The 23,138-nt window shown below is 38.6% G+C and overlaps 1 protein-coding gene across 2 annotated transcripts in view; it reads right to left on the reverse strand.

Annotated features, from left to right (window-relative positions):
- Positions 1-20,060, reverse strand: part of LOC139729392 (uncharacterized) — a 148,501-nt gene extending 128,441 nt beyond the window's left edge. Inside the window, exons 1-2 of one of the 2 annotated variants that reach the window (XM_071640319.1) lie at positions 19,921-20,060; positions 4,668-4,876 (exon numbers count right to left, since the gene is read on the reverse strand). The gene's annotated coding sequence lies outside the window, so the exon portion shown is untranslated. The remainder of the gene's footprint in view (positions 1-4,667; positions 4,877-19,920) is intronic. The other variant, XM_071640320.1, reaches the window with a different exon arrangement.
- Between the last annotated feature and the right edge of the window lie 3,078 nt (positions 20,061-23,138).

Genomic DNA, 23,138 nt, shown 5'->3' on the forward strand with positions numbered 1-23,138 from the left:
ACTCATACACATTTATTATTTGTATAATACATACATTATATACATATCATATGTGTGTGGGTGTGTAGCGAAGGAGACGCTCTTGTTTGCAATTATTTCGTATATATATATATATATATATATATATATATATATCTTCTGCTTCCAACTGTCAGTTGGAATAAAAGAGCATGTGCTATAGATCTCGGTGCAGATTATTGATATGATAGGTAGTCTGGAAAGCAGTAGTCTGCCATTATTCCAAAAACGGGCCGACGTGGAAGGCATATACCAAACACTGGATTTTACATTATAAATAATCAGTATGCAAGGCGAACATTCAGCGTTAAGTATTATCCCATAAGGAACGTTGTGGCCTTACTGAAAAAGAAAAAGGCTTAAGTCATTATGGTATTAAAATGCAATGGTGCGGAAGGCGAGAAAATACTGAAGACATATGTATTCAGATGATTCCCCTCATATATATATACAGTCAAAACTCTTATATACCGGTAGTTATGATTAACTTGACAAACATTAATACACCTGTATACATGTCCATCATACCCAACACGATGTTGGTGATACAGATTAATATTTCCTCTAATGTTTGGCCATGTATGTCAGACATTGATATTGATAATGTATTGCTGTATATTTCTTTTATGTCATTCATGTCTATGTACCTTGTATCTTTGTTATACGTGCGCTCTGTATGTATTATGAATGCATGTATTCTAATTATGTACCGATGTAATGTGTATGCAGGCAAACAAAACAAATTTCCAGAAATAAACAATAAAATCGAATTGAATTGAATTAATATACCTGGGCCCATTCATTCAGTGCCTTTTGTGAACGTTCACTCTTAGTTTATATTCCCTTTCCGTCATGGCGGTGGCTAGTTGAGCGTTGATGCAATGAAAACGCAATGCTTAAGCTAGACATTTCGGGAAAAAAAATGAGGTGGTATCTTAAAAATAATTTTATAAATCTTAGTAAGTTTTATCACGACTAGAAGTTTAAGGCGCAAAGAGATAGATAGAGAGAGAGAGAGAGAGAGAGAGAGGGGTGGGGAGGGGGAGGGGGATGGAGAAGTAGCATAAGAGCTGCGGCAAAGACATGAATAATTGACAACACTTTTCCTAACCCGGCTATCTTCGTTCCCCTTACAATGGTGTGGGGATGAATGAGAAAAAGGGTTACCATTTCAAGCGACCACAAAGCCGCACCGCTAGAAGATTATAGATCGCGTATAAATTATAATATCGTGACAAGCACTGACACACGTTGTTAGACCTCCACCCTCACGCCGTGATTAACATTAATAATCGCTGATGCGTAATCCAAATCATACATTTCCACAAGTCTTTTTTTTTCCCCAACGGCGGAAGAGCGTAGTCGACAAGGAGGTCATCAGAAACGAGGGATCGTACGAGACGAAATGCAGAGCGCGTAGCGCGGGCAATGGACCGTTTGTATATTTATGGAGAAACGGAAGGGGGGTGGGATTGCATCTTTTTTTCTTTGTCTACTTTTTTTTTCAAAGACTTTTACCCTGCAACTCTTCTCTGAGATAGCCCATCATCTCTTCAATTCTTATTACATGCAGACAACGCGCAGTTTGCCAAAGATCATTCTCCCTCCCCCCCCCCCCCAAAAAAAAAAAAAAGGGGTGGTAAAGAAATGAGGTGATTCGAGACCTTAACAGCGCGTTATCGAAGTATCACCGATAGTATGCGCTCTATCGCGCGATGTATGATAATTAGTGAGAGTTCGTCAGATCTAATCTCCCCCTCCCTCTCTCCCTCCACCCCCCCCCCCCCCCCCCTCCCCACCTCAGACGCGCTACTGAAATGCAACGACGAAAATCTAGCTCTGCCGCACGGCCACGTGGGAAAACTATAAATGCATACTAGCAGTGTAAGTGTACGACAAACTGCACAGCAACCAACCGTTCCGCACGCCGTTATGCACCGCTACTCTACGAAGCGAGGTAATGCGAGGCTGCCTGTCAAAACTGCCCAGCGCGACAGCGCGAGCCACACAGATAATATATAAGAAAAAGGTCGTATCAAATTTTTATTGCTAACCTGCTTCTGAACTTAAGTCACTTCCTTTCTCGTCGTCATGCTTAATGTTTATGACCATACCATTCCTAAACACGCCAAAGCTAAGGAAATTTGGTTAATGTTATACCGCAGAAACGCTTTTGTTAATACCTCGGTGTGTATAGCAGGTGCAATCTCAGAAATTCTCTAATTACGACGGACGTCTATAGATGTCGCATAAATGACCTCTAATACATCATCAATCGTTGCTACAAACCCATTTACCCTGTCACGGATTTATAGTACAACTCTCTTGTACAAGTGAATACAAGTTAACAATATCCTTTGGGTCTCGTGAAAATATTACATGCAGCAAAGCGGTTCATACAGTCGAACGAGGAAATTATAACCCAACAAATTGCTAAAATAGGCTGTTTAAGCGGGTGCTGTTCGTTATTCCGAAGGTTCGCTATTCCGAAGGTTCGTTTTTCCGAAGGGTCGTTAATCCGAAATACGCAAATTCCCTATACCCACAGGTTCGTTAATCCGAAAATGAAAAAGGGTTCGTTAATCCGAAAATTTGTGGCGTTATTCCGAAGGTTCGTTATTCCGAAGATTGGTTAATCCGAAAATGAAATTCGGAACAATGAACCTTCGGAATAACGAATCTTAGGAATAAAGAGCCTTCGGAATAACGACCCTTCGGAATAACGAGCTGTAACCGTTTAAGCAAGGTTTAATGTCTGACAAATAATTTGACCCGCATGGCCCAACAAGTTATCAGTGTCCTGTGCTATCACGTAAAACTGAAGCTATGAGATATTCGTTTAAAAAAAAAGATCGTTAAAAGGAGTGAAATGTCTGAGTAGTGTCCAGATTTTCCCACAGCCAGTTAGTCAGAAAAGGTCATTACAGAAGCAGTTCAATGTTAAAGGGGTCGTATAGTTTTGGTTGAGACTTAACATCAGGTTTTTATCATTTTTTGGTGAGATAGTGAGAAACCTCTTATGAAATCTGAAAGAGCATGTAATTCCATGAGGATTTCAACATTTATTTGATGAAAATTGGTTTTGAAATGGCTGAGATATCTGAAACAGAGTGATCCCAATAAAGTGTGGGACCCACCTTTTATTACGATTGTTTTGATTTACTTTGTTTTTGGATGTTTCAGCTATTCCAAACCCGATTTTCGTCAGCTAAATGTTGAATTCCTCTTAAAATGGTATGCTCTGTACTATTTCATAAGTGTTTTTTTGGTATCTAGCAAAAAAGTTAAAGTCAAATTTTCATCTCCACCAATACTGTACCATCCCTTTAAGTTGCTTTTGTATAATATACACAATATGATCGTGACAGCATAAGTTTCAAACGTTTTAAAAATCCCTTTCAAGCACTGCTATACAGTTCAGCCTCATCAAGGTTCTATTAGAAAAGGTTATGTCCTTTGAATTGTTTTTGTTTCTATTTTTTTACTATTCTTATCGAATCAAATGCAGAGTGGTCGTCTAAACGCCATTAAAGATCGGAAAAAATGTTAAGCACGCTAGACGAAAACCGACGTGTGTTCAATGAAATTTCATCATATTTCTGTCATCAGATGCTTTTTTTTCCTAATCCGAAAGGAGGATTTATCGACTGACTCATAGCTGAGAAAAACTCAGCAGACGACAGTTAACCGCCATCGATACAGATGCGCGCCAATACACATGGCGATCAACGGCCGATTTCCATTACACCTTTTCTTTCAATTGCATGATCATCCACATGTGCTCATCGAGTACAATAAACTAGTCCAGAATTTACGAAATCAGCACTCATTCAATTGCACAACATTCATTTGACGAGCTTATCTGGAAATATTAGCTTGTGTTGGAAAGAACACTATACACACGCACTATGTGTTAACTGCCAAATGTGGTCAATATCGCACACAAAAAAAACCCCGACACAAAACAAATGTATTTTAACGTTTTAGCTGCCGCACAATCCTTGAAATGGCCGGAAATCATTTGACAGCAAAACAAACGCTGCTGTATTCGCATTTTAAGGAACAAAATAAATAGACAGATAAAACACAAAAGCACGCACGCAAACACACATCATATTATACACACTATGTGTTTTATACATGTACTAGTATACTCCTTGTGCAAGTCATGTTCTAAAGATAAGGACGAATTCGTTTTTCATATTTTATACGCGTAGTTTAATCTGCATCTCAGCTCGCGCGTTCTGCATTCATATACTTAACGGGGAATAATAGTATTTTAACATTTATTGCGAAATCTATGAAACAGGCAGACGATCGACATCTTGTACATGCGACAAGTATTACATCAAAATATAATGTCTATACACTCGGACAATAGAATCTACACTGTCTAATTTCCGCTATACCAATTATCATGACGTAGAAAACGGCATATCTTAGTTATCTATCCTATAGAAAGAAAAGGAAAAAAGAAGAAGAAGATGGTGCACACAAATAGCAAACCCACACAGACAAGTTGATGATATCACTCTACGCGCATGCGCCTCAACTACTTCGGCATGCACAGCCTCAGTGAGGCGCTCAGCTCTCGGTTGAACAAAACCACTAAAAACACAAGAACAAAAACAAACCGCAAGACCTCTCACCTGTCAAGGGGGTATTGGTAATGGGAGGAACCCCCGAGAACTCCGTTCCTCAGACAATGGTGACGCAGTGACGTAGGATGAGCCACAGTGGACTTTCTCGGCAGCCAGGGTATAATCCAGTTTAGATCACATTAAGCCGCGTAATCCCTTGCTATCCATCGAAATAACATCGCAAGCGTAAAGTTGCAGCCGCAAAGTATCCGGTGTAGCTGAGGCGAAGAAGGACGTAAGAAAAGGAGACACTTGAATGTAAGGAACATCGGCGCTCACACATACGACACTTGTATCAAACAGGCAATGTATGCGTCATCATTTGAGAGAGAGAGAGAGAGAGAGTGAAAAATGAGCGATAAAGCTAGGGAGAATCATCGTGCTTAAATCAGCGAGCTTGCAGCCGACATTGCGCGTTGGTCTATGAAAACAATCGCATTCGGTGTACCCTCGGTCGCTCGCCGTTCCAGTGCCAAACTAAGACAATGTGAATCTTGGCCTCATGTGTCTGCAGTTGTTTCTGTTTTTGGGAGGGATAGGGAAGATCTATCTTTAGAGGCGTCCATAAAGGTAGGAGAGCGGGTGTCACGCGCAATAGTGAATTCCACGGCAGCTATTTATTCCCGGGATAAATTCCAGAGGCAGACAGCTCGTGCGAGGCAACTCCTCTGTCGTCGATTTTGCGCGGAGCGTTTGTTGGTCGTTGTGCGATCATGACGATTGACGACGATTTCCAATCGCGGTCGGTAGTATCGTCTCACACGTCATCGCCTGGTATCGCAGTCCCATATGATCGCCGAAATGGATCGCATGAAAACAAACAGGGACTGCACGGCATGAAAGCAAAAGTTTCCCTCTGGTATCGTAACAAACAGCTTCAAGATGATACGGACTGTGTATTCGGAAGCATCTTCAGTATTCCTCGCACGTTGATTCCCTTTACAGAAACACAATTGCACGATATGGACTTATTACGTTTCCTCAGCTAACTGCATGCTCCCTTCAATAACAATCAGACAATGTTGATAATGTAGCCCAGACTACACACGCACAATGACTAGTCATTCTTTGAGTTCCGGCAGTCACTAAGAACCAAGTTCACGTTAAACAATGAAAATAGTACTTCATTGTGTTATCTCATGTATCCGTGACCGTCTTTTTGAATAGTAAGAAATCGTGCGCAACAACGCAAATGTCGCTCACTTCATAAAACATGAAAATATCTCTCTCGCTAGTGAGGCAGTGAGAACTTTCCGAACACTGAGTGTAAATTCACAAGGGTCATGAACAATGCATTATTAAACCATCAAATCCAAAAAGAATATGGTGGAGCCAAGCAGGACAGCTGACGCAATTCAACCGAAGAATTCCAATGCTGTTAGACTTATTCTCCCGTGTCCATATTTTTCATTACAGCAGGCTGTCAAACAAAGGAGATCTCAAATTTCTTCGATATGCAATTATCTTGGGGTTTTCCGGTTATTCCACAATTTTATTCCGAGGTTATATCCCGACGCATTGACAGGAGAGTTCTCTATATAACAGAATAGACATATGAATACTTCATGTGGTAGTTGTGATAGAGGTGTATTGAGGGGGGGGGGGACCTCTGAAAGCCACTCAATCCTTTTCGGTAAGTGCACGTTCAATGTCAGTTTGCAAAGCATTGGTTGGCCTTCATGTATAATGGACGCTAACGTGTCGTTGTTGGTATTTTCGTGCTCACCGATGGTACGCGGCTTGATTCGCACGAGCCAGATCACGGCGTCCGTATCAACGCTGTGGCGTCCATGTGAGGCGCACGCTCGTGCAAGATGCGGTGTATTAAAACTCCTAAGGGGAAAACGAGTAGATCCTGGAAAATAATGTCTCCGCCGAGATTTCAGAAAATTTGCCTCAAAAATGTAGGTCCAGTTTCCGTGCATGTGCTGGAGCGTAAATACATAAGGTATGATTGCTTCTGCAAGAACTTGAAATCAAAATGGTGATATTTCGCTTTTGAAATGATTATTTTCCACCCATGATGCAGCTTGCTTGCTGGGAGTGTACACGGAGCTTGCGTCGTCAGCTGAACGAGTGGCGTCTGCACTGCGTACAAAACTTGCTTCTTGTCTCGCTACCACGCTCAGCTGACGAAGACGAAATGCACGACAGCTCAGATTTTACAGTGCAGACATCGCTTATACGCGTTCTACGCACAACCGTATAGTCTTGCATTTCAGATGTTCTATTACTAGTCTCCGATTCAGGCGCCCAAGGCATGAAGGAGTGGTGATGCTCACTGTATTGCTCTACGTAGTGACCTACCACTCATTCAGTGGGAACCAGAAATAATCTTATTTTTGAAAAATGGCGTCAATTTCTCATTTTCCTCAGAAGACACTTTCCTCATATCTCGTTTGAAGGTGAGAAAATATCATGATTATGATGGATCTTGGGGCGTCAGGCATCCCCAGGCGAGAACATTATACTTGAATCCTATGTATCCATTTTGGGGTAAAAACAATTAAATTGGGTACTCTGCACTTTCTTCAGAAATCACTAGTCTCTGCGCTTGAAATGTTTTCATTCATGAGCTCATATATGTGAATCTTGTCCTAGTACATAATTGTATAAATATTTGAATGAAGAAATAAATTTGGAGACTTGAAACCTAAATTCCAAGGCAACTCAAAGTATAGTTTCGACTGAACGCCTACGTATGCGTGTGTACCTGTTAGGGTGCGTATGTGTACGTACATGTACGCGTGTGTGTGTAATATGCAGTTACTCGCAGTAAAGGCCATCTGGATGCAGCCAAAAATAATGCCATCAATTAGACATCAATTCTGATTAGGTGGACCAATTTGATTGACTTTATAGAGCCAATTACTACATTTTGGAAAATGAGTGACCTTCAATACACTTTTACGCATGTGACTCTGTAAAGCACAATCACAACTCGTTAGTTCGATAAAAATTACACTGTCCTCACATGGTGCAAGACGTTCAATGTTTCATATACTGTACTTTATAAGGCGATTAGTGGGGACTTCACATTATAAACGAGAACACATCTGACTGTGTGTGGCCGTAATGTGATGCACAAGTCAAGGCTGGGTTAAAGGGATATTCCAGAGGATTCATATAATGTAACATCATGTAGTACACAAATCGATAGTACTATGTATTGATATGTGCAATTTATGATACCTGAGCAGATAAAGCAGAACTCTAAAAACCAATAATATATTACATGGATAAGGATGATGACATAAAACGCTCACTGATTCCAGTAAAGTAGCAATGTAATTCCATTACAACACCACTGGTGGAATCTAAAATACGTCCCTTCTTCTTTTGATCTGCTTCCTGAGCACTCAATCATACATTTTTATGTGAAGCTGCCATGTCACCATCCTCGTTCATTGTGATTTGTTATCAATTTTGAAAACATTCTTACTCCTCATCTAAAACACTATAAATTCTGAAACTCTGTACCCATCAGTATGACCAATTCAATGATGTTCAATTGCAAAAGTCTGAAAATCGCCCGGAAGTAGGATCTCCATTTTACAGTCGAAACTGCGTAGGCTATGCACACAATGCTCCGAAGTGTCATTTAATATGGTCAATAATGCAAAAACGATTTACGACAGGAAAGTTTCGTAGTCTGTGTGCCACCCTGTCATGTTATAACCTTTACAGATGTTGCCATTATTGTTACAACACATCTGCGTTTTGTGCCATTTGTTTCTTTTAACCGTTGACGAAGAAAGCAAAAATATATGCGTACTGCACGAGTCTGCCCTGAGTAGACAAGAGAGACATATTCTGGTTTGTGTGAGAGTTCAGGATGAAATCAAGCAAGCCTGTTGTCATGATTGTGCTGTGAATGGAATTATGGCGGAATGATGAAGTTAGCTATAGGGACTTAATGGCTAGCTGTGATCAGGACAGGCTTTATTCTTTGACGACAGTTGAGGAATTCCAAAATGTCACAACAAATCAGATTGTAGGAAAAGAAAATACAATCCAATCGTCGAATACTGTGGGTTTATGAGACGCCCGTGAAACACAGAAAAAAAAAGGCGTGTGTAAAAATAATGTGCAATCGTACCCCATTTCTCTTATACATTATTTATCACCGTATACAGCTGTCAGTTATCGGTCGACTGTGTGTGTGTGTGTGTGTGTGCGTGTGTGTGTGTGTGTGTGTGTGTGTGTGTATTAGCAGTGCATGTAAACTCATGCATGGGATGTGTCTCAGTAGATCACTCAGTCGTTGTTCTCTCAATGTCGTTACTTGTAGTGGGTTATAGTTGCAACATGTGACCTTTCTGTATTTTATTCTGTATTTTATTTAGCAACATTTGATTTGATCTTGTTCGTTTTAATCGGATCCCCCAGTTATAGTATGGTCTAAAAATATCTGTACTTATGCTTCCCCTAATCTGATTTTACCACGGGACCTGCGGCTCTATACAAGCTCGCTTTTACGCAGGCCCCATCATATTTTTCGCATCATGATCTCAGTTTAACTCGCATGTATACAGACCTTGTGTATACCAAGACAAACTTTTGAACATTCCGGTGAAGTTCTATTTTGAATTATGTTCTGTATAGATTTCGTATCAATTTACTTTATATTGTGATATATGTGAGAAATATGAAAATAAATTGAAATTGAAAATTGAAATTGAAAATATGCAAATATCAGTCGCTTCATGAAGAATGTTCATCGTGGAGGCCGTTTTCATGGACATAAGCTATAATGTAAGATCACCCACCAACATACACACACACAAACACACACACACGCACACGCACAGACACACGCAGAGAGAGATAGAGAGAGAAGAATTACAGAAATAATTTGTAAATAAATAGATGAAAATATTGATACAAAATGCATGGATGAACTAATAAGTAAATAATATATATGACTTGAATGAAAAACATCGACGGATATTACGAGAATTAACAAGTAAATCTAAGAATGAAAGAATGTAAACCTAACTTTACACTACTATAGACTAAAGTATCATAATCATAATGGATAAAGGGAGGAAGTATAAGTAAACTTCAAGACATTCCGGCTTCGGTATAGAGGAAAGCTAATTTAGGGAATGCCGAATCCACTACACATACGTGCAGAAATCTTGTTCTTCTGTCGTTTAAAAAAAACACACAAAACAAAACAAAACACACACACGCACACCCCAAAGAAAAAAAAAGAAGGCTAAGACAGGCACACATATAAAAAAATGCCTTATCCCAAAGCGAACTGCTATCCACCGCCATGGCGCTCACAACCATCGCACCAGAGTCATTTCAGCCCTTAGCAACGGAGGTGCGTCGGTTATCTGGCCCCTGGCAACCTCCCCGGCCGCCATCATCATTAAAGGCCAAATTCGGGACAGATCGAGCCAGGGAGCACACTGAATATACGTCATTCCCCAACACAAATTACATGCAGCTGTTTTCATTCTTTTCTAGCTCCTCTTTATACTGTCCCACTCAGAGCTGGCGATAAATAGAACGAGCATCCTTAGCACAAGTTCACTATCTACTATAGCGAAAGGAGAGTGGTGTGAAAACACGATCTCTATAAAAAAATTGAGTCATATTGTGCAAGTTCCAATTTCATCATGTGTTTATGCCATATTCACTGTGCTATTCACAGCTGTTACAACACGAGCAGAAAGCACGTCGACTTGTGAATAACATTTCCTCATCTGACCATGATAACGGCATCCATTATATCTTATGCGTGCTACAATATCATTACTGTATAGTCTTTATCATAGTTTAGGCTTAATAAATGGTTACTTTATTCACTGTATCAAGTTCTGGGCAATCACAACGTAATAAAACATGTTTTATTTTGTGGAAAATAAAACATTTTATTTTTTTGGGTGAAATCGAAAAAATCCCTTTAAGGAGAATATAAAGAAAAAAGAACTCACGATGTTACAATATTATCCTTGAATCTCATCAGGTTCAAAGGTCACCAATAACACTCTATAGGTGTCATGTCCATCTTTCTTGATTTCCCCCATCAAGATCTCTTTTAGTGCTAAGAGCTCGTAAAAGGTATGGGTCACCAATTTCTCATGGAATAGACTATGAATTAATCATCAATATCTCAACAACTTGATTGAAATAACCATATCAATGATAATGACAATAATCGAGATAGTCATATGATAATTGTTACTTATACTTTGATAAAAAGTACAATTGTTTGTATTTGTATTTTGCCTCATGGCATTTCACCTTCTTGTACAAATTGTAATGCTATTTTGCAATGATTTTGCATTATTTTGAAATAGAAACCAAATAATAAATGTAATGAGAAATTGATACTTGAGGCAACACTCATCAATAACGATTATAATAATTATTAAAATCATTGTCGCCATCATCTTCATTGCCATAATCAACACAGTGAAAAACAAATACTGAAACTATGCATTATAAAACGCCCAAAAGAAGAAAAAAAAAGGAAAATAATGTAGGTATTTCCGCTGAACGTGGAATCGCTCATCTACAGTAAAGAAATCATCAATTAAAGTCAACGACTCCTGCCTATAACATTCCGGAGATGAAGTGCTTAATGCGTCGTTAAGTGCTATTAGAATGATCACATTTATGACAAATGTGTTTCGCTTTCCGCGCAGGGGCTACGTTATGCCCTGCCTGATATTGTCGACGTTTTAAAGCTCTCTGTGCGAATTCTGAAAGCGAATGCTATTTACTAAGAAATTACTTGCCATTGTTCACAATGGCCTTATGAATTCCACCATAATATGCTGAATTGTGAAGATTAGCAAATATTAAAGAGAGAACAGCTATAGCGTCAGACCAAATTAATCGAATCTGATATCTGACGTCATTTGTTACTTCAGAAGTGTAAAAGTCTGTGCGAAATATACATAGGGAATATATATATATATATATATATATATATATATATACATATATCTTCATTGATATCTTTCGCATACGGATTTTATGATTAGAAAGGATCTTAATTTCAAAACATTTCATTTGACTTTATTCTATGTATCCTGAAACTCTTTAAAGGGTCAAAAGCTACATCGAACCTATTTCTGTATGGTGCATCTTTCATAATCGTACTACACGAATCCTACCTCAAATCAGGGCCCTGTTTTAGCAACATTGGGAACATATTGAGCCAAACAATGAACTCAAAGTAGGGACAGATTCAGATTAGATCTAGTCTAGAAGGATAGACAGACATAAGATATGTAGGCAACTATTCTAAAAAGTGACAAGCTGCATGGGTGCAAGATATTGTTCCCAAATGGCTCAGTGAAACAGTTCCTAACTTTTGAGGACTGATTAATCCCCAAATTTCCTCTAAGATCGGTTGAAAAGAACTAGGATCGATTTTAATGCTTAGATGAAGTGTATATGCAGACAATACTATAAGACGTAAGAATAGTTTGGTTTCAAAAGTCGTGTATTCTGTCCGTTCGTTAAGAGGGCAAGTGCAATGATGTGAATCAGACATAGTGTATAAGGACAATAAAGCGAACAAAACGCAACAATGCCGAGATGAAACACCAACAACAAAGACATGACGGATAGCATTATAACAGCTGACATATCGAACAAACCTGCATTCATTCCAGCTTTGCTTTCGGTTATTATGCAAAACTTGCTTGGTAACGAACGATCGCATTTCACAAGTTGTTGTGGCAATTACCATCAACTATATGACGTTACACGTACTACTTCCGGTAACGTAATTTGAACGAGATGATGTTGTGAGAGAAGTTTCTCCGATAATCACAATTATAATACGATATTTTGTCTTTGTCTTCATGATAACACATGACCGAGGCAGGTGGAAATTAGAAAATTATCATGAGAGAAAGATCAGCCCTACAGCTAAAATGCATCGTGTATGTGCTTTACATTTTATTATGGTAGCCTAGGCCTATCTATGAAGATACAAGAAAAAATAAACTATAACAACTGAAGAATAAAGGATTCTTGGGTTCTTGGGCGTTGCGCAGACTTTTACGTTTGTTCGATTTCTCAGTACAGTGTATTTGATCAAAAGTTGAGGTCATGTACTTTGCATTGGTTTTGATAATTTTGGGGTTTAAGTAGCAGTCTTTTTTTTGTCAGTTACTGTATCGTTTTAGGTAGAATGAGCTCTTTATAAGAGTCTCTCTATTATTACTGTCAAATATTGTCGAGGATGAAAAAAAAATGTTCACAATGTATTGGATATAGAGCAAATCAAATCAATATGCCTTGGGACTAACACTGAGCTCGTGAAGTCCTTGATAATACTCTATTTCCTCTCAATATTGTCTTTGACATGCATCCTTGCACATGATTAATAGTAACCCCATTCATATTATGCTCTGTCACCGTATGATGCCCAACAGTATCATTCTCATGGCTAATTCTCTGTCTAACAATCAGCTAACCAAGCGCTGCCGTGAACTCACAACCCTCCACGCCCATTGCACCATTAATCTCCTCAGTATTAATGTCACCCGTAAATAATCACTCTGTGATATTCGCAATTTCCTGCGATAATGCATCGGGCAGTATAGTGAGGAGAATGAAATGAGGGGCTCGCCGACCGCCCGGCAATTTAAAGTTGACGTGGTCGCGTGTGTCCTCCAATTGACACGACAAGGGCGAAAAATTTGTTATGAGGTCGCCATGGCAACGCGCCGATAATCCAATCTGCATTTCAACCAGGCTGCATGGAGTCGACAAGCGTATAGAAATAACATTGAATCAGTTCGAGCATGTGTGCATATTAATGCGGGTTGTATGCATTGGTAGAAAATCGATACGCACGAGAGGAGAGGGGGATATACCGGGCACAAAGTCCATGAAAGTGGCGTACAAGGGCCTACAATGGCTCTTAATCGATTTTCTCTCATCCCCCCCCCCCCCCCAGACGTTATTATCATGTGGACACGGTATTATGTGGTGGTTGTAACCCAATTTGACCTGTTGAAATGAATTCGCCCATGAGATGAAATAATCCCTCTGCCATTCAACGTAAAGCGAAATTGCAACGTTGCAATTTGCGTAATTTTGTGAAGAAATTAAGGGTTGGGGAGTGCACTGGAAAGGAAATATCTATAGAGAAAGATAGCTAGAATAAATCTCTACCTTTGGTTTGTTTGCTTTCTGATACATACATTCATACTCACACAGGCCTACATACATAAACACATGCATATATATATATATATATATATATATATATATATATATACTTATATATATACATATATATTAGTTTATATACACTTATACGTACAGTGTATGTATATAGGCACTATATCATATAAGGTAGCACGGTCATCAAACTGTTCACTCACGTGTTTGGTAAATCTTCTAAGAGTGAAATTCGTAAAAACAACAATATAAAAAGCTTTGAAAAATGTGCTATAATTCGAATTATCGAAGCCCCATTAACACCAAATTCCTCTTAGTTAAACTGGGTGTTGTTACCCGTTCCAGTTTACGATGACCCGTCCCATTATTAGAGAATGACAATGAAGGTAACACACACACACACACACACACACACACACACACACACACACACAAACGACAAACCTTTTTTTTTTTTTTTTTTTTTTTTTTTGGAATGAGTCATACTCATTACTGTGTGTGTGTATACAGGCCTATACATTTGTCATGATCTCGTTGTCACCTACAGTCAGACAGTATTGACTGTGATGGGTGATTCGCATTCTCTGGCTCAGTGTTTTAAGTTCTAAATTATGTAGTGATTTGGACGTAAATATTCTGTAATGCAAACGCCATTTACAAAATCACGTTGAAAAAAATGTGTGACCTGGGCCCCGTTTTATCAAAAGATTATGGTCGATTATAAGTTTCCTTACCACACAGGCTGCAATAGACTTATGATAGAAACCAACTATATAATCAATTATAACTCTTCATAAAACGAGGCCCTGATTTGATAACAACATTTTGATTATAAAATGTCTTTAACGATAACATCATGATACCAATTTATTGCGATCGTGATGATGGTGACAGTAAATGTAATTGGGCATTAAAGGGCTCCTGAAATCCAAATGCACGTTGATTTGTGTTGATTTATGATACCCTCAACATCACTGTTGCGGTAAAACGAATATCTAGAAACATTCCATATATTTTTTACGATTTTTTTTTTCTATTTTTCTTCAGATTACTTGGGAACGCCCACAAAAAATCCTTCCAAATATTCATCAGATGACCTCATCTGTCAATCATTGCTAAAGTACTGAAATGTTTAACAAAAGACATTGGAATGCACCTTCCCCTCGACTCAGCATAACTTGCAAGTTTCTGTGATATTAATGTGACTAACAAAAGACATGGCGAGGGAACATGAAGTTATGCTGAGTCGAGGGGAAGGTGCATTCCAATGTCTTTTGTTAAACATTTCAGTACTTTAGCAATGATTGACAGATGAGGTCATCTGAGGAATATTGGTTTGGAAGGATTTTTTTGTCGGCATTCCCAAGTAATCTGAAGAAAAATAAAAGAAAAAAAAATCGTTAAATATATATGGAATGTTTCTAGATATTCGTTTTACCGCAAAAGTGATGTTGAGGGTATCATAAATCAACACAAATCAACATGCATTTGGATTTCAGGGGCCCTTTAAGCGAGACTTGCGGATTATTCTATTCCACGTTGTGTACAGTATATCCAAGGAGGTTTAAGAGTTGGAGTTCCAACTGGCTGTAATTATTCAAACAGTTGTCAGATTTCTATTGATGTACAAAAGAATTTCACAGGTGCATTTGTGCCTTTGATGATCGGTGTTCGAAGCCGCCGTCTTGCTGAGCAATCTGAAGATTCATTTTGAACGTTAACATAATATTGGCCATATTTTGCTTATCTATTTATTGAATGAAATGAAATTTCATTTAATGATAAAGCATGTAAAACAAAAATCAATCCCGTGCAGAAATTTGTGCAAAAGTGTAAATCAGAGCTGCATCACGGTGAAAATGTTTAAAACTGTACCATCCTGGAAAGCCGGTTTTATCACTTTTCCGCTTAATTCCGACAAATAAAACTGACCTGGAATAATCTTCAAATATAATTCTTTATTGATAGATCAAAATATCAGATTAGTGCCCGGGTATGCCCAGTCGAGTAATTTTCATCTTTATTTCAGCATTTTTTGCGCAATATCTATTCGCACATCCTCGTGTCTGTACCACCTACCTTGTATAAGAAGGGATAGCGAAAAGTAATTGCCATCACAAAGACATATCTTCCTTAGAAAGTGGCTGGTGATTATGCTATGAGACACGAGTCAATTGTCTTCCTATCTGCGTGACAGATCCTGTTTGGCACATGCTTCAAATATTTCTGAACGGCGGCATCGAACATCTAGCAAAGGAAATAAGACAGTTGTGACTCCATTCTCTTGAACCTCCTTGGTATATCAAAGAATGTTTGGAGCTATAAAAAGACCTCCAATAAAGCAGGCGGGAGACGTTCTTCAGACAGTGAAGAGGAAAAGAACTCAACAGCTACAACATTTTGGAACAATGGGTGTGGACGAGAGCAAATTTTAAGGCCCCGTCACACTAGAGCGAATGCCCAACGAATGCCAAGCGAAAGCCCAACGAATTCGAAAATGTGAAGACAGTTTGCATGTCTGACGTTCTTTGAATTCATTAGCTATTCATAGGGATTCGCAGAGATACGCTAGAGATTTTGGACATGTTTAAAAAATAAAATCGGCTCCAGCGTATCTCTGCGAATCCCGACGAATAGATAATGAATACAAAGAACGCCAAGCATGTTACGAACTATTCTAGTATTACCAATGGATGTTAACATATCTTCACATTTTCAAATTTATATTGGACATACGTTGGGCATTCGTTGGGCATTCGCTGTAGTGTGACGGGGCCTTTACACCTGTCGGAATGGAATGTGCGCGGGATGCAAAATTTGTCAAACGGTGCCCGCTCGTTACATTGTTCTTAAAGGGACAATTAATTCTTAATGCACAAGCATGTTGATTGTGCTGACTCACGACACTCTCAGTCAACGTCAGCTATTGTGGCCAAAAGAATATCTAAATATGCGCCATGTATATTCTGTAATACTACTTCTATTATTTTTCCTTAACATTGCTTGGATATGCCCACAAAATCCCTGTCAAGCCTGCAATGTATTTTGTTAATCATTACAGTAACACTACAACGAAACATGCATATTATGCTTAGTCTAGGACTATAGGGAACAGTGCAAGCCAATATCTTCTGTTAATCATAATAAGCAATGATTGACAGAGATTGACAGCTGATGTCAGTGGCACAATCTTGTTTGGGAAGTTTATTTGTTTGTTGGTTTATTCTTTCGTGGGCGCCTTTCAAGGTGTATAATCTAAAGAAAAATAGTAGAAATATTACTACAAAATAAATGGCACACATTATATTTCTATTCGGCCACAAAAGTAATGTTGAGGGTATCATGACTCAACACAAGTCGACATGCATTTGTATTGCATAGTTCCTTTAATGGTTTGAGTTCGTCGTCACTGTAAACAAAGTGACATGCTCCAACACATTTTTCATCATTGTAAGAATGCATGCACCTGTGCTTCGTGTTGGTGAAATATTTCTTAACGCCGACGAGCTACAGCGGGTTCTGTTATTTTAAGAACCATAGGCAAAGTCTTTATGATATCGACATGCGGTGGCAGGTGGTAATTCGCCACCAATTCTTAGGTGGTAAAAATCAATAATATGTAACAATTAAAAGGAGCCGAGAAACGTTTCCAGTGTGTGTGTGTGTGTGTGTGTGTGTGTGTATGTATATATATATGTGTGTGTGTGTGTGTGTGTGTGTGCGTGTGTGTGTGTTTGCGCGTGTTGTGGCTGTCCAGACCACACTGCATTTTACGTGAAATCATGAGTTGACTTTTGACATACCATTCTTATGATACGTTGTTCAGAATGAGGCAAAATGAATTGTTTTTTGGGGTATTTTTTATTGATCTTTTGATAGCCATCTGCGTAAGATGTTGACAAATATGATATGAAGTCACCAAGCTCCACCATATCCCTAGTAAACGCTCGAGAGTACGAGTCTGATGTCGTAGTTGCCTCAAATAATATTCTCGTTACAAGAAACAAATTGCCATCTGGTTTCTATCAGGGAATCACCATTTTGGAAAGAGAGAGAGAGAGAGAGTAAAGATTTAATCTAGATATTCCTAGAGTGAACATTCATTACTTGTTCAATCACGATCAGACCTGATATTGGAGTTAAAATAGAATACGCAATCGTCATCATTTTGCAAAACCAACGAATCGGCCGAAAAGCATACGGATTTCCTGTCGATTGAATAACACAATGTTTATTGCGAAACAGAGGGCGCTCTTTGATTTCTACTGCCGAGAAAACATTGACGCACTGTAAGGCTGGGTTGAACAGCAAGCAACGTTCAAGCATAATGGAAAGGCGGAACTCAAGATATGAAAATACCCTTGCACATCGAACCAACCAACGTATTAAACTCAGAATATTGTCCGTGATTAAATTCGTAGTTACATGCCACTAAAATAACAGCTGATAGAATTTGAAATCATAAGTTTGTCCATTCTACTGAGCTAGCACAATATTAAATGATTTTCCGGGATTGCTTTAGCGAGTGTTATGCGAAAAGGGAGACCCATTTCCCCTGTTGCGTGCACGTTTGACGCACTTGCACGACTTAATATTGAAGGTACATGTACTGACATTAGTTCCTTATACATTTGTGTTTGCCTTTTCAATATGTTTTATCAGAGGTTACATATTCAGAGAGGTAGAGGGAGAGAAAAAAATGGACCAAAAACATTTTTACAACACAGTCCAAAGGCTAAACAAAACCACAGGTTAATTGAAAAAGAACCAAAGCAATAACTCAACCGAGACTGAAAAGAAAAATGGCTGACTAAACATTCCGACAAACAGAATCTTCGTCTCGACGTTTGATCCAGGAAGTAATATGAAACTTATCACAAAGGAATGTAAAGTACAAGCAATTATGACGTCATGCAGTGTCACGACTGAAGTTTATCTCCTTTCATCTACGTTGGCTAAACATGTCTGTAAAAGAATCCGTCATGGAATGATCTAATCGTCGCCATAGATCGGACTGCTTATCATCGTCATTTGAATCAGCCCACGAGGTCTTGGTGACCATTATACATGAGAAGACAAACAAAGAACAATATCTATCCATCTGCTAATCGCTAGGCAAGCTTTGCCGGACTTCGAACACATTATGACTGCTTGAGCACCTTTTAGATAAACGAATATAATACAGTTAATATCTAATTTATGCAAATAGTTGAACATTACTTCATGGTTGCAAACAAGAACAATAATTAGGTTTAGATTCTTCTATGGCTTTCATGTGCTTAATTTAAGTTTTCAAAGATTAAACGCCATAGATTTGAGCTGTGCCGCGTTTAGATTCTAAAAGGTAAGAATGAACTGGAAATCGTATTGAATGCAAAATAATGATGAGAAATCTTTCGACTTAAAGTAAAGAGTGACATCAAAACATATATCTGGAACTGTCAAAATAATGAACATAATTGTGTGTGCGTCTATACTTCTGTTTATTTCTGCTGAAAAGATATCATGTACAAACGGTGTTTGTAACTGTGTAATCCAATGGTATATAAAGTCAATTCTTCTTTGTCATCGATGCTTCTTTACATAGCAATCTGAGCAGGACTAGACCCTGGTTTATGGTTACGAAGTTAGACCACTTTGACCATTCCAATATAAATGATGGAAGTTGCGAAGAGGTGTCCATTCTGTATAAATATGATAATTTTGTTCAGATTCCCTCGGGCAGCATGTTAGCACTTTCAAACAAACTTACATTGAATATCTTAGCAACTCAGCAATCGGCGAGGTTATTATTTATGCAAGGCTGTCCGCTCGTAATTAAAGGACTGTTCGACATCAGAAGAGTCAAACGTCTTCATTAAAACCCTGACTGATCTTTTTGGCTCGTATGTTATCACCATTCATTAATGATAGCTTTAACTGTGTGGTGTATTCTCCTTGCCATAGAAAGCGAAATCGGATTGAGAAATAGATTTTTACTGCATGGCATCATTCTCGTTACGAAGTATTTTGCACAATTCCTTCAAGACTCTCGCAGCGATAAATACACACAGGATCTCACTGTACAAAGTTAATTATTATCGGGTAATCGTCCACTTACCTAACAATATGGGTGTACGTGTCATCTCCATGGAATCCTAATAAAGTAGGAGTATACTTCCTCCTTCATCGTATGCGCATGGGTAACTTCTACTAACTGAGCTCCTTACTCAACATATGTTTCAATGTCTATCAGACCATCTCATTCGTTTCATTCACGTCTCCACGGGCACAATAACTATAACAGGGTATCGTCAATGATCTCTTAGTCCACAAGGTGGTAGCCGACAATGGACCACACAAAAGGGGTCCGCAGTAATGCACAATGATAATAGTCAATGGGAGAGGCGCCGCGTGCGTGGACTTTGTATTGTAGCATCTTAGCCAGATCAAATCCCAGAGGGGTATATCAGTCTTGTATTGTTGACACGAAGGTCATCGCACTGTAACTATAACCACGTGTTAGCTGCCAGATGAATTGTTTCTCAAACATACACTCATGTACTGTAGATGATTATCCATAGCCAAGTTAGTCCAGCTATAATACACAGAACTGCACTACAATAGAAAATAATGTTTAACACGGACATCGAATCATCCTTTGAAGAAGGTATCTTAATTACCTCATATCAATTCAATTCATTTTATTTCATTTTATTTCATTTCACTTCATTTATTTTTCCATTTTCAAAGAAGAGAATTGTAAACCATCATAGACACAGCATGATTGTCTGAATATCATATATTTCAAAATAGTTACACCTGTACGAGAATTGTTGGGTGATAAGGTAGCAAACTTCAAACCGAAGTGATATAAAATAGTACCTATAACGTTGTGTTAAAAATTTGGTAATTTTGTTGTCTGTTAGAAATATGATTAAGTGTATTGTATTATATGTCATTATTTTGTTTATGTTCAGTTTACGACTACAAATTGAGCAATCTGGGAATTTATGCGTTTATTATTACTATTACTATTATTTTTTTTTTGGTAAACGACATTCAAATGCTCGAAGCTTTCTAGAGAAACACTTTTTAATTACAAGGTGTGTTAATATGTCCGTAAATACAATTATAGTTTACATCTCCATGAGAGTTCATGACTTATCTTTATGTGGTACAAGTTTATTGATTTTTTTCATAGTGAGGACTACCCCTATCGTCAATTAGCCACTATAGTGTGAAGGAGTTGGCCTATGCCTCCCTAAACATTGCAGTCAGTTAGTGTGAAAAAGAAAAGTATATATATATATATACATACATATATATATATATTTGTTTTCAACTTCTGACTGATTTTGCCAAATCCAGATTAGTTTAGCTTCTGGACTCTTTTTCCTCGTAGCGGTGAATCGGTGTACGCGATAAGCCGTAAGAGGGCGTGACATCCAAGGGTTGCGATACGAGTTGCAATTCCTCATTCGCCCAATCTCACGATTATCGCAATCAGAAAATTTGCGCCCTCTCTTGGTCTGTCGAAATTGGCAAAATATTTGGCAACACACATCAGATCTTATTCACATAATGTTATAGGTTTTACACTGTACAGGGCTCACACCTGTAAATAAAATGGACTGTTCCAGACCCCTTCACAAATTCGTACCAAAGATACCAAAATAAATGAAGAAAAAAATTAATTAAAAATCAATGATTTAGTTTGGCAAAAAACTGTATAGCTGTAGACATTGAGTATGAATTCCTCTACAAACTGCATTTTGGTTGGAAGATGAAAGCTTTTCTGATGGAATTTGAGGGGACTATATTTCATCGGGTACGTGTACGGAAAATAGGTGATTTTTTGAGTGACAAGAACTCGTAGTCTGGCTTTGCGGACCCCTGGACAGAATTAGAGCAGAACAACCCACCCTGAAAATCTGATGGATGAAAGGTAATATCTCACTTATCCAGGTTAGTGAAGCTCAAACATCTCATTCCTCCCAGCTATTTTACAGAATTTTTTGCAATTTGAATTTTAACACACGTCTCTATGGGGAATTATTTACCCGTGTGAGCCCTATAGAGTATGCACGTAATACACACAAGTCTATGGAAAGTGCCTTGCACACAGAAGTTCTGCTTGCCTTGTATGCATGACGAGGCTCTCGCCACACGAAAACTATAAATTTAAGCAATGCCGTGCCAAAGTGAAGTTCAAAAGATCAAAATGAGCACAATGTGGAATAAAATCGTAAGTTACATTCTTCTTTAACATACATGCAAGTATACACGAGTTTGCAATTTTAATACATTTGTGTCAGAATCATGTATGCTACTTGTACAGCTCTGTGCTCTCTGGTAACATGACAACACCCACCCCTACACTCGAGTAGACTACACTGGAGCGTGTACGCACGCTGTACTGTCACGTCGTGACAATTGTGCGCTGCCAAAACAATAATTCAGCACACTAGAAAGCTTCCTCAAACTCAACATCTACACCTGACGAGGTTATCAAGGCTTTACAGATCTGGTAAATTTGTGCCTTCTTTAGTCAAATTTTATATGCCAGTATGACTTATTGAGGTGATTTATTGGAACAATTATTTTAACAAAACTGATGATGATGTTGTTAGACTGATGTTAACTTGAACTAACCTCGATTATCATTGGCTGGCTGTTCCCACACCCAGGCCAAGCCTACGTTTCCCAAATTTGAGTGCTTGCTAGCTAGTTATAGCGAAGTAAGTACTTAGTATTTAGTTACTGGTACTGATACTACTACTACTACTACTGTTACAATTACGAACATGGCGAATAGGCAATCTACTAGTACTCTCCCAGCTGATTACCAGCAGAAGCTGGAGAGGAAAACATTCAAACTAGGTGAAGACCCAGGCCATTGCTGGGTCTTCACTGGCCGACAGAAGAATGGATATGGGCTGGTGGATGTTGTGATTTCAGAGAGAAGCAAGTCTCGTACAACCATACACGCACATAGGCTTGCTTTGATGATCTGGATCACTGGATCATGGGATATTCCATCTGAGCTCGATGCATCCCACCTTTGTGGAACACGTTTGTGTGTTAGGCCCAGTCACCTGGTGCTTGAGAGCCGTGAAGATAATAAATCCAGACAAATATTCCACTCTTATAATGTGTGTAATATTGGACATGATCCAAAGTGTATTTTTCCACCAGCCCAGTAATTTCCCGTCCTTACTCAACTTAGCCCTGGCCCTTCGGTAGGTAGGTAGCTCATTACATTACACTGTTTTCAAATCAAGACAAGTTTGTAATGAAGTAGATATAGACCCTATTTGTATGTTTTACACCCCCCGG

This window comes from Diadema antillarum, unplaced genomic scaffold (assembly GCF_040938485.1).
Source record: "Diadema antillarum isolate AM-2024a unplaced genomic scaffold, OU_Dant_1.0 seq00000238_RagTag, whole genome shotgun sequence".
In the NCBI taxonomy this organism is placed as follows: domain Eukaryota; kingdom Metazoa; phylum Echinodermata; class Echinoidea; order Diadematoida; family Diadematidae; genus Diadema; species Diadema antillarum.